Below are 12768 nucleotides of genomic sequence, written 5' to 3'. Positions count from 1 at the left end.
TAGATAGATAGATAGATAGATAGATAGATAGATAGATAGATAGATAGATAGATAGATAGATAGATACCAGATACATAGGACAGACAGCTAAATGATAGGGTTCAGACATGGTGTCTGTGGTGGAAGCAGAGAAATAGAGTTGGTGTTAGAAGCTGCATAATATCCTGCACAGAGATCTTCAGGGCATCTAGTAAGGTTCCCACAGTTGATGGCACAGCAGAAAGACAGGAGGAGATCCTTATATTGGTGGCAAAGAACCCAAGCAGACAGGCCAAAATAAAGCTGCTTGGGTCACTTTGGAGATATGCTGTTTAAATAATGCATATGTCCTAAGAGACTGGAAGCCGTGCCAAAGCCACACTCCAGTCCTAAGGATTGGAATGCAGCTTCTGGCCTCTTAAGATCTATGTGTCATTTAAACAGCATACCTCCAAAGTGACACAAAGCAGTTTTATTTTGGCCTGTCTGTTCAGGCCCAAAGTGGGGAATAACGGAAACCCTTATTCTTGGTGGTAGACATAAGATTTGTGAAAATCTTCACATCTAGTGGCAGAGGAGATTTAGGCAGAAACTCACATCTGATGGGAAAGTATTGGGATAAAGGGGCAGAAGCTTCACAATCCTCACTAGAACACAGTCCCACCCTCTCATAAGCGTTCACTACCTTCTCTGTAGCCTGAGAGGCGTGTCAGAGCAGAGCCTATGGGAAGAAGGGGACAGAGAATTGGACACAAGTCCAATAGTCCAATTGCAACACACCTGAATGTGGATTCAACCAAAAGTATTCAACCAATCTCCATAATTTTTGTTGGCAGTATTTGAGTTAAACAGATCTGAATAATTTTGGAATACATGTATCCCTGAATTTATGCACAAACACACTTACACACAACAAAGGCAAAAGTTTCCTTTTAAATCCTTCATATGAAGATAATTTCTTGACTTCTAAATGGGATTGCTTTTAAAAATTCTTCCCTGTTCAGAAAGAGTTTCAAAAGAAATGAATGATCTGAATGAAGATATTTTTTTAAAAATATACACTTTATCCTGTCTTCTAAACTGTAGAAGCAATATACAGTGCTTCTACCTGAGATTGGTACATTTTAAGCTATTATGTATTCTATAAAAAAAAGGCCCCATTTGGTTTGTTTCATGTTCATAAAGCAAAACGGAATGTATAAAGATTAGATTGTCACACAGTGTGGGGTGTCCCTTATTCTTGCCTCAGAAGGGAACAAAAAATATGCAGCACTGAAAAATTCTATAGTAATTTGCTATACTATGTAGATATTTCTCTCTATTCTTGTTTTATTTAAACAAACTGACAAAGATTTACTGCACATACATATAACTTAAATTTACAACAATAAATACAAAGTTCCGTGCATGTAATCATTTCCAATATTAAAGCTATCTAAAGTTGAAAGACAAAAGTAATTTTATCTTTGTAACTATTTATTGATTCAAGTGTACAAAGTATTCTTTAAATTGAACAAAAAAGATTGTGTATTTTCACAGATTTGTATAATCAAAGGCTGTTAAAAAGATGTTTGCAATGGCATACGTATATTTTTGGTTCATTAGACATTAGTGGCACAGTTTTGATATATAATCATGTCTACCATGATTATACAGTTATAATCAGCACAGCTTTTATTCTATCACTGTCAAAGATGCTGATGAATTTTTCTGAAACTGGGCCTCAATATTAAATTGAGGACTCATAAATATGACCAGAAAAGAAAGCTTTACAAGCCCCATCCCCAATTTCTCTTAATTGGGCTAAGCAAAGCCTTTGACAGATACATACAATGTTGTTGTTGCTTTTAAAGAAAAAATAGGCCATGCTGACTTTCCTGACTGCCTAAGCAGTAAGTGAAGCCCAGCCTTGGATATTCTTTACCTCTATAATAATGAATTGGGTAAATGTTCAGAAGCTAACATTCCACAATTGAGACAGGAGTTTTCCTACTGAATACCAAAAGGGTATCTATGGCAAGAGAGTTCTCAGCAGGGGGTTGGCCCCTATGTCCTCTACCATCTCCACCACCCCTTGGACTGCCCCCAAATTAACTATTTTTAAAGGATATCTTCTCCTAAAAAAGCTCTGATAATTTTATTTTTAAAAAAATTGATTGGAAAAAATGAATAAGAAATACAGTTGGCTCCCCATATCCATGGATTCTGCATTTATGGATCATACATCTATGTACGGCTTTAATTTTTTTTTAATACAACAGCATAAAAACCAGTTATTAAAATTGCTTTAAAAATATAATAAAATTTAATCCCCATTACAATGAGGCGATTTAAGGGAGAGTCAAGGAGGCACAGTTGTGGGAAAGTGGAGAGGGCCCATGTATTAGTCTGGGAATGCCCACCAGAAGAGATCCATCTTGATGGCTTTTTTAAAGGTCTCAAGTGATGTTATGTAACAGGTCTCCTCTGGTAGGGCATTCCAAAGTTTATGAAATGCACAAAACAAATCACTAACACATCTTGAATATATATGCAGTGTTTTTCTCCACTTCCTAAATATAATATACTGAAGATATAATATACTGAAATTGTGAAGACATATTGAGATTTTCTCTATCTTGGCCGCACTGAAGCTTAATGAAAATTGAGAAGTGATGAAAGATCAGCAGGATTTCCTTACTGGCCATTCAGTGGGACTGATTTAAGTGAAACAGAAGACATTTTCATTCCTGAGGTGTTGCAACCAGGCAGAACTCTGCTGTACTCTACCAAGGGAGACAAACACTGGAAAGCTTCTAGCTACCCGCCTTTTCAAAAATCATTTCACTCTATCCCTCTATGCATTCTGTTTCACCTGCTGTCAAGGAGAGCTAACTCCATTTGTTTGTGTTGCATACCTTCATCTTGTCTCTGACATATGGCAACCCTATCACAGGGTTTTCTTGGCAACATCTGTTGCGGGGGGTGTCATTGCCTTCTTCTGAGGCTGAAAAGGTAACACAGTGGGTTTTCATGCTTGAGTGATGGTACAAATCTTCATCTCTAGAGTCCTACTCAAACTCAAGCCAATACACCATGCTAGTTCTCGCTAACTACATACACTATTATTTTTGTTGTTGACAGAATTAGAATGCCAGAGCATATGGACCTTGCACTAACTGTTATGATTACAATTTACATACTATTCTCTTGCCTCTTTATTTCCCCTTTTGATGGCAACATACTTAGGGTTGTTGTTTAATGTTCTCAGGCCCATACTGAAAAAGCTACTTAACTCCATTTGACAAGTTCTCAGAGAAGGATTCATTCGGGGGGGGGGGGGGGTGATGTGGCAAAAAATATATGTAATCATCCAAAGGTAGCCATCCCTACAGATGATTTAGCTACAACAGCTTTTCAACCCTTTGTCTGAGGCATTGATGAGCAAGATACTGGCATATGAATATGTTCCAATTAGGGTTTTTAATTTCTATGTATACAAAGTTCTTCATATGGTATTACAGAATTACTACAAAAAGGATATGCATATTTTTTTAAAAAAAAATGCTTCTTCAGAGTAAATCCATATTTTCTTTCTGAAAAGGATTATCTATGTAGTCTATTAAATGTAGAATCTTGAAAAATATGTCCGAAAGCCTTAGCTATCCAAAATCCATATCTAGGCACAAACTATTCTTATTTGTATGTCCACATGCAAGAATGTAACTGCACAAGTACACACATCTCCATGCATTGAGGATCTGCCCTTTGACATATTAATGGAAATTACATTAAAATGAAGAAGAGTACCTTTTTAAAAAAAAATATGAATCTTTGGATTAAATAATGACAATGTGTCAAAAATCACTTCAATGATAGGAATAGTGTTTTAAAACATATATAATCAAAATAATTTTAAAATCTTGTACTCTTAATGTTACATCAATAGCTTATATTAAAACTATCTAATAAATCTTTTTACACTTTAAAAATAACTATTAAACTGCATGTCTAAAATTGTGAATTTAATGTGAAATGTGACTGATTTATATAACTGAATATAAATCTGGAGCAGTAAATCTTACATTAATGTAAAGATTTGACAATCCAAGGGAAAGAAAATGAAGTAATCTGCCAGTAAGAAGTCCTCAAGCTGAGGGTCAGATCCTGTTCATGGAAACCATCTGGTTGGGACCCTCTAAGCCACACCAAGCACAAATGATCTTTTAAAAAAATATCCTATTCATTAATGCATCACAGCTGCACTGAGTGTTACTTCATTTTTCCATGGCAACCTCTTTTCTGTTTCTAAGATTGTATTTCAGTTTTGGTAGCAACGTGTTCTTTTGCCAACACTGAACATACTTGTGTGTTAAAGACAAGGAATTATTACAAATTCTTGAAACAGAATCACCTCGTATTTTGATTATGTTAAGTACCAAGCTTGTGATGCAGCACTCCCCAATAACAGACCAATGAGGCCAACATGCCTTTGCAATCACAAAATGTAAGAAAAACATGTATTTATTTTCTCTGCTCGATAACATGTATAACCCCCACAAGTGTGCCAATTTTCACACTAATAACAGCATACTTGACTTTAGGAAGAAGCTAAAATACTGTTGTTATATAACTTGGACTAAATTCTCTGAGGATGCCAGCCATAGATGCTGGCAAAATGTCAGGAAGAAACTCTTGTAGAACATGGCCACATAGCCCGAAAAACCCACAAAAAACTATGGATGCCGGCCATGAAAGCCTTCGACTTGAACTAAATTGCGCTGAACAAAAATTAGAAGTAATTCAAATGGAGAAGTTTTGGTTTCTTGCAATTATTAAGAATGATATAGTGTGAATATTATAATATTTGACATTTTTAAAAAGCACTTTGTTTACAGTATTTCAGCAGTCATTCAACCAAACTATAAAAGGAAGTATTTAAACCAGTACTACAACCTCAATTTTTATATACAAGTTCAAAACTGAGAGATAGTGGGTTTAATAATCCTGCTCAGTAACTCAACTGCCATTTAAAATTTGATTAGCTCTTTCCAGCTAATATTTCACATTTAAGCACCACATTATGTCAGCTCATAGCTGAGAAAAATATACTTGGTAGTGCTTTCTGCTCTTAATTTCTCTTTCACCCACTGTCTAAACCTCCTAGTCTATACCATATGTACTGCGTATATACACCTGACTTTGAAATAATACTCTACCCACTAGATGAAATGGGTTACATTCTATGAGAATTATACTCTATAAAAGCTAATCCATTTAAGGTTTTTCTCCTTGCAAAAGAGTAACATGGCGACCCTTGGAAATTGTTGTAGCTGTTGTGTGCCTTCAAGTCTTTTTTTTGACTTACAGAGACTCTTAACGTAAATCTATCACCGGGTTTTCTTGGTGTGATTTGTTCACTGGGGTTTCCCACTGGCTTCTTCTGAGGCTAAGAGAGTGTGACTTGCCCAAAGTTATCCCGTGGGTTTCCATGGTTGAGTGGGGATTTGAATCCTAGGCCTGTTACAGACTGCCAAAATAAAGCTGCTCCGGGTCTCTTTGGAGGTATGCTGTTTAAATGATGCATGGGTCCTAAGAGTCCGGAGGTTGCGCCAAAGCCACACTCCATTCCTAAGCACTGGAGTGCAGCTTTGGGGCAGCTTTGGGATTCTTAGGAGGCATGCATCATTTAAACAGCATACCTCCAAAGAGACCCGAAGCAGCTTTATTTTGGCAGTCTGTGATTCTTAGTCCAAGACTCAAATCACTACACCTTACTGGCTCCCTGGAAATTGTTACAACAGTTTAATTGTTAATAACAATGTAAAAAGTGATAATTACAACATACACTAAGAAGTGTAACAATAGATTTAGAAGTGTAATAATAAAAATATACAACAATAAATGTAACATATATTTAATTTATTTTAATGTGAAGAAACAATATTAAAAGACAGGAAAAAGAAAAAAACTGCTAAGAATAATAAAGTACATTAAAATTTATTATAAATATATGCCATATTTCCTAGAAAATATGGTAGATATAACATGCATTGGCACATACACATCCTCTTCTCCAACAACTTACATGATAATTTCTCAGCATTTACCAGCCTCTTAACAGCAATCATCTCTCTCTCTCTCTCTCTCTCTCTCTCTCTCTCTCTCATTTAGGTACAGTCAGAAGTTCTTAAAGAAACAAACCCAGGATGGCTACCTATCTCTTCATCGCTTCTTTTCCCCGTCAACATCATACTAATCAGGAGTTCAGCCAAGGTGATCAAAAGCTTGAAAATCCAATCAGATAGGGAAAGAACCAGGTAAGTAGGAAGGAACACACAGCAGAAAGAAAAAACATGGCCAAAGGAGGATCCAAAAAGCTATTCACATAGACAAATTTTGAGAATGTGCCTTTACTTTCTATGGACACCCATAGAGGAACTGGAAATACCTGATCCAAGATGCCTGTCAGCTCTGTTTACAGAATTTCTTTTACAGTAGACTCTTGGTATCTGCTGGGGTTTGAATCCAGGATTTCTCATCAATACCAAAATGTTTGGATGCTCAAGTCCCATTAAATACAAAGGTGTAGTAAAATGGTGCCACTTATATAAAATGGCAAAATCAAGATTTGCTTTTTGGAATTTATGTATTTTTTAAAATCTTTCCAAACCGTGTATGGCTGAATCCATGGATAAAGAATCTGTAGTTACAGAGGGTCAACTGTACTAGAACAGCTATGAGCAGAAACTGAGTAGCAATTTGAATCCTGACATAGGCAGGAAACAAGAGAGAAAATTTAATTTCTTAAGGGTAGGATAGCTAATGAGAATACTAGGCACTCTATGGGGCAGATGTGTTTTATGCAACAGGAGCGTTGCATTTAATTTCAACTGAAATTATTTCGAGATACTGTATATACTCATTTATAAGTCTAGGAAATTTTAGTAAAAAAATTCACCTGACAAACCTGTGATGACGTATCCAAGCATCAGTGTAAGTATTGTACTCTAACTCTCATATTTTAAAAAAGGGAACCATCCCCTTTCTCTGAGTAGAGTGGAGAAAGGTAAGAGCATTGTCCATCCTGGGAGAACCTAAAAAAAGCATCAACCCACTCTACTTTCTTGACCACAGTGCCACTTCTAGCAATTTTGAGTGCTTGTGCAGGAAAATGGCAGCAGAGGCAGTTCTTTGGCGCTTCCCTCAAAGAGGTGCCAAGAGGAACTGAACTTTGAAGGAACTGAATAAGTCATTTGTGTATAATTGTCAGCTTTTCAGACAAAGTAATCACATTAAAATGAAAGGCTATAATGACCGATAACATAGTCATTATTTTCTTTGCTTTGTCTTTTCATCCTATTTAACATGTGTGTGTTTTCTTAGCCCTGCCTACACCTGGTCAACCCACCCCCACATCACACAGCGTTGATCTAACATAGTTACCTCCTCATCCATACAGACTTTAGTGTGACCACAAACAGTAATGCCTGATGTTTCTTGGCATTCTCTTCCTTTGCTTCATGCTTTACATTCTTTGTTACATGCCCCTATGTGTTACCCTTTACATGTCCACAGGTCATATCAAAATCCATAATTCTGGCCCAAAAACCTGCCCCAGACTTGTATGTGATGTCAATTTATAGTCAAGTATATACTATAAATGTATCTGAATATAGTCTCTGCTGGTTGTAAATACACTATTTTCAAATGTTCCTTAAAAATAGTTTACACCAGATCTCCTGTATCACATGCCAAACTTTATATTTTTGTCTTGCACTGATTCCACTTTCAGTATTTGTCAACAGAAATGCCACACTTAAACATAGAAAGCTGATCACCTTTTTTATCACAGCCGTGAGATTAGACATGGCCAAATGCTGGAAGCATGGAAATTTGTCTATTGAAGGTTGGTGGTTAATGGAAAAACTTTCCAACACAATGAGACTTTGGAATGGTCATTCAAAGCATGACACATTTTATGAGGACTGGATGATTTTCATTGACTATGTACAGTGCACCTGTGTCATATGCGGGCGCGCTATTCGCGGCTTTAACCATATGTGGAAAGCCGTGGGGGAGCATGCGGGGAGGTGTGTCCCATTCACTGCCGCGCCACTGCATGCACGGGCCTCATCCATGCAAATGGGGCTTGAACATGTGCGGAATTCGGTTTACGCGGGGGGCGGCGGCGGAACAGATCCCCCGCGTAAGCTGAGGGCACACTGTATATGATCCTTCACACCATCTCCAACCTCTGGTTCTCAGAACAACTTCTGGAAGGACACTTTACAACTCAATGCATTTGATGGGTTGCATTCGTGAAACCCTGCAGACCAATTATTGTTGAGTAACATCACATCCTGTGGTTATTGTTTTATCTGTTCTTGTATCTTTCGGTTTCCTTTTATCTCTTCCTTAATTGCACTGTAATATTTGACTGTTTTATAAAAATATGAAAATCAATAAAAATAATTTTAAAATAGTTTACGCTATTTTAAGGAACATTCAAAATAGTATATTTATCTGAAACACATCAGTAACAATGTGGATTTGTTTGGCACTCAGCATACTATTACTCATGATTAACTCATTTGGTTGCAATGTGAAAACTGTGTTATTCTCACAGAAACTGAGCATTAACAACCAATTAAAAATAATTGTGTTTATGTTTCTCCATGACTTTAGCAACTATTAGTATCAAGAACACATGAAAAGTGAATACTTCCCTCCTGCACACTGTAGCTGCCAAGAAACATTCTGTAAGACTTACACTGGAGCCTTCAACATCTACAGAAAAAAGACCTTTGCAAAACAGTCAAGTATAGAATTTTTTTCACTGACATCATAAGAGCTTACAGCAAGCCGGGTACACTGAGCTGTCATGCAGGATACTAGTATGAGCAAAAACTGGATAAAGCTATGTAAACACTAGCCTTGCATCCAAAGTAAACTTCCCAGGTGTTTTTTGTTCTCAATACATTACTTGCTCTAATCTCACATGAAATAACAATCTTTCCAAGAGTTCATGTTACAATGAAGTTCTGATTTATCTGTTGACAACTAAGGACTTCTTCAGTCTACATTTGTCATAGATAACATCTATGTCCTAAATCACCATATATAAATAGAGCTTCCAAGGCAGATTTTGTAGACAAGGCCACAGTACCAGAATTTCATACAAGCACATCCCACCCACTGCCATGGAAAGGCAAAGTTTTAAGTATTTTCAGATTTGCAGTTCTATGTTTAGTAAATGATAAAACTCTTGAGAATATGATTACATTGTTAAAATGAGGGGGGGGGGAATGGAACATGAACACTACAGTAAGAGCTGGCATGGATACAACTCTGGTTCTCTAACAATACTGCAAGTGTGACTAGCAAAGTTGGAGAAAGCCTTGACAATAAAACACAGTAGCATACTCTACAAGAGCCAGTGGGGCACAGCAGTTTGAGTACTGGACTATGACTCTGTAGACCAGGGTTCAATTTCTTGTTTGGCCATGAAACCCACTGGGTGACCTTGGACACACTCTCAACATCAGGGGAAGGCAATGGCAAACTCTCTTTGAACAAATTTTGCCAATTCCAACCCCCTCCATGTTAGGAGCGTCTTAGAGTCGACGTAAGAAAGAAACTACTTGAAGGCACACAACAACAACAACAAAGCATACTCTGCAACCACTAGTTTTGCTATAACAATACTTTGCACTGCATTTCCTTAAATCACCATCTGAAACCATAGATTTCAGATCCATGTTTAATATAGACTTGGTTATCCTTAACCATGCTTAACATCTGTGCAACTAAGGAGCAAGAGGGAATTTGTGGACAAGGGAAAGGGCTGTAAGAAGGAAGCATGCATTTCTGTAGTTGGTTAGTAATCGTGATTAATAAAGAACCTCCCTTACATCTTTACTAAGCTCAATTAAGAAGAAATCATTAGGGATAAATTGAAATTATCAATTAAAAGCACTCACTGACATGGCTTTAGGAGCTCTCCATGAGTACCATCTCTCACAGGAAAAAAATTACAAAGAACTGAATTTGAACAATTATATTTTGACTTTAATAAGCCAATATGAAAATAAGGATATTGCCTGTGTGAAGTCAAAGGCTTTCATGGCCGGCATCCATGTTTTTTTGTGGATTTTTCGGGCTATGTGAACATGTTCTAGAAGATTTTCTTCCTAACGTTTTGCCAGCATCTGCGGCCGATGCTGGCGAAATGTCAGGAAGAACGTATTCTAGAACATGGCCACATAGCCTGAAAAACCCAGAAAAAAACCCCCACCAATATTGTCTGTGTTTGCAGCCCTTTTACTTTTTATGTAAACTTTCCTGTAAAATGCTAATTGTAATTAGCATTAATTTTCTATTTCATTTATCTTGAGAATCAGAAGAAGCCAAGATATTAAGCAAAATGCAGTTTAATATTCAGACTTTTTCTGAAGCTGTTTGACACAATTTCCCTGTCTGAACAAAAAAATATTTGTAATTTGAGGCTTTCTGGTGTATCTACTTATACTAGAAAGGGAGGAATGAAGGAACTGGGTGCATAAGGAAACGTTGTATTTAGCCAAAATGTGACAGTTTGTGTCAATCAATGTTCCACATGGAGAAAGGGGCAAGCACAACTAGTCTTTTAAGAAGCGCACATAAAGTACAAAGATATAGCCATGTAAGTCTTGAAGATCAGTATGCAAAAGGATTTTACAGCATCTTTGAAACTAACTGAAAGACAGAAGTTGGTAGCATGAGCTTTCGTAGACTTGAGCCTACTTCCAAAAGCATCTAAGTATTTATAAAGAACTCCTGAGGAAAGGTGTGCTTGTGACCAGGAGAATCAAATAAGCAAATAGTATCCAGAAACCAAGACAATTTGTAATAACAGTAAATTATAAATGTGGGGCACATGATTCCTTTCTCCATGGGGAACACTGCCATAGACTGCTGTATTAAGTACTCACAAAGATCTTTATTGGAGATTCTTCTTATATTCACAGACCTTCACCCAGTACTTTGGGTAAGTAAGACATATCTTACTTACATATGAGTCAACAGTGCAATGCGGCAGCTAACAAGGCCAATGCGATTTTAGGCTGCATCAATAGAAGTATAGTGTCTAGATCAAGGGAAGTAATAGTGCCACTCTATTCTGCTCTGGTCAGGCCCCACCTGGAATATTGTGTCCAGTTTTGGGCGCCACAATTAAAATTAAAAAAGGGCATTGAAAAACTGGAGCGTGTCCAAAGGAGGGCGACTAAAATGGTGAAAGGTCTGGAAACCATGCCCTATGAGGAACGACTTAGGGAGTTGGGGATGTTTAGCCTGGAGAAGAGAAGGTTAAGAAGTGATATGATAGCCCTGTTTAAACATTTGAAGGGATGTCATGTTGAGGAGGGAGCAAGCTTGTTTTCTGCTGCTCCAGAGACTAGAACACGGAATAATGGATGCAAGCTCCAGGAAAAGAGATTCCACCTCAACGTTAGGAGGCAGTGAGGGCTGTTCGACAGTGGAACAAACTCCCTTGGAGTGTAGTGGAGTCTCCTTCCTTAGAGGTCTTCAAACAGAGGTTGGATGGCCATCTGTTGGGGATGCTTTGATTGTGATTTCCTGCATGGCAGGGGATTGGACTGGATGGCCCTTGTGGTCTCTTATAACTCTACGATTCTATGATATCAACTTCCTTGACCATGACTAACTTATTACAGATAATAATAGTCCTTTCCTGGAAAGAACCGAAGCAAGCACACTGTAACTGGCACTGAATAGCTTGACTGTGTTTTCAGACTGGGGGTGGGGGGTAAACTGCTCCAAATCCTTACTCCTCTTATGCTATAAGAAAGCAGTTCATGCCACTCATGGTTCACAGGGAGTGTCTGTCATGTACACAACTTTGTTTCTGGAACAGTTTGGACCCAGGAAGGGTCTTCAATTACCTCCGAACACTTCTGCTACTTTTTCCACTTTCTCCTCTCTTTCTCTCCTCCCCCTCCATATTCTTGGTCCTTTCTCCCACTGCTTTGTGTCTGCCTCTTAAGTTTTCTTTAAGTTTCTCGATGATGCTCCACCCTCCCTTATCTCCCCAGCCATTTCTGTGCCATGGCCTGGGCTGGAGACCTACAGTGCATTCTGACTATGTCATCTCTGAACACCAGCACCTCTCTCAGTTTGCAAATGGTCCACACATCAACTCGGTAACCCTCCTAACATTCGCTGTTGCTTGGTCATGCCTGCCATAATATGATTTATATCTTCAAATAAAAGTGGAGGAGAAATGCAGTGGAGCAAAACACTGCAGTACATAAACTTTTACTATTAATATTTTTCTTAAATCAATGTGTAAGGTATACTAGATAGATAGATAGACAGACAGAAAGAAAGACAGATGCAAGTATGCAACAAATGCACTATCCAATAGTCATATATCTCATCAAATAAATTTAAAATGGCCTGTAAGATATACACAAGAGCAAGGCATTGTAAAAAGTTCACAACTGTGCTCTTATGACTGTTACATGAGACCACACATGACCACATAAAATTACATTTAACCTCTCTTCTCATTTAAACCAAAGCAGTTTTGTAGTTAAATCTGGCTTCACTGCTCTTTATAGAAACAAAATTTGGCAACTTATTTTATAGGGTTTTCAATACAGTTGGGCTAAGGTAGAGGAACATACGGCACTTCCCATCCATATAACCCAAAGTGCATATCTACACAAAGACATGTTTTTGGCACACAAGGCAGAAAATCTGATAAATAGTTCTCCCCATACCCAGCAAGAAAATATAACAAATTAA

General features: G+C 37.6%; 1 protein-coding gene across 7 annotated transcripts in view; it reads right to left on the bottom strand.

Annotated features, from left to right (window-relative positions):
- The window catches only part of VPS13B (vacuolar protein sorting 13 homolog B), a 485868-nt gene that overhangs the window by 263108 nt on the left and 209992 nt on the right, over positions 1-12768 (bottom strand). The gene's annotated exons all lie outside the window — the stretch shown is intronic.

This window comes from Sceloporus undulatus, chromosome 4, assembly GCF_019175285.1.
Source record: "Sceloporus undulatus isolate JIND9_A2432 ecotype Alabama chromosome 4, SceUnd_v1.1, whole genome shotgun sequence".
NCBI classification, from domain to species: Eukaryota; Metazoa; Chordata; class Lepidosauria; order Squamata; family Phrynosomatidae; genus Sceloporus; species Sceloporus undulatus.
Note: the sequence above shows the minus strand (reverse complement) of the source record. Positions and strands in the feature narration are given on the sequence as shown.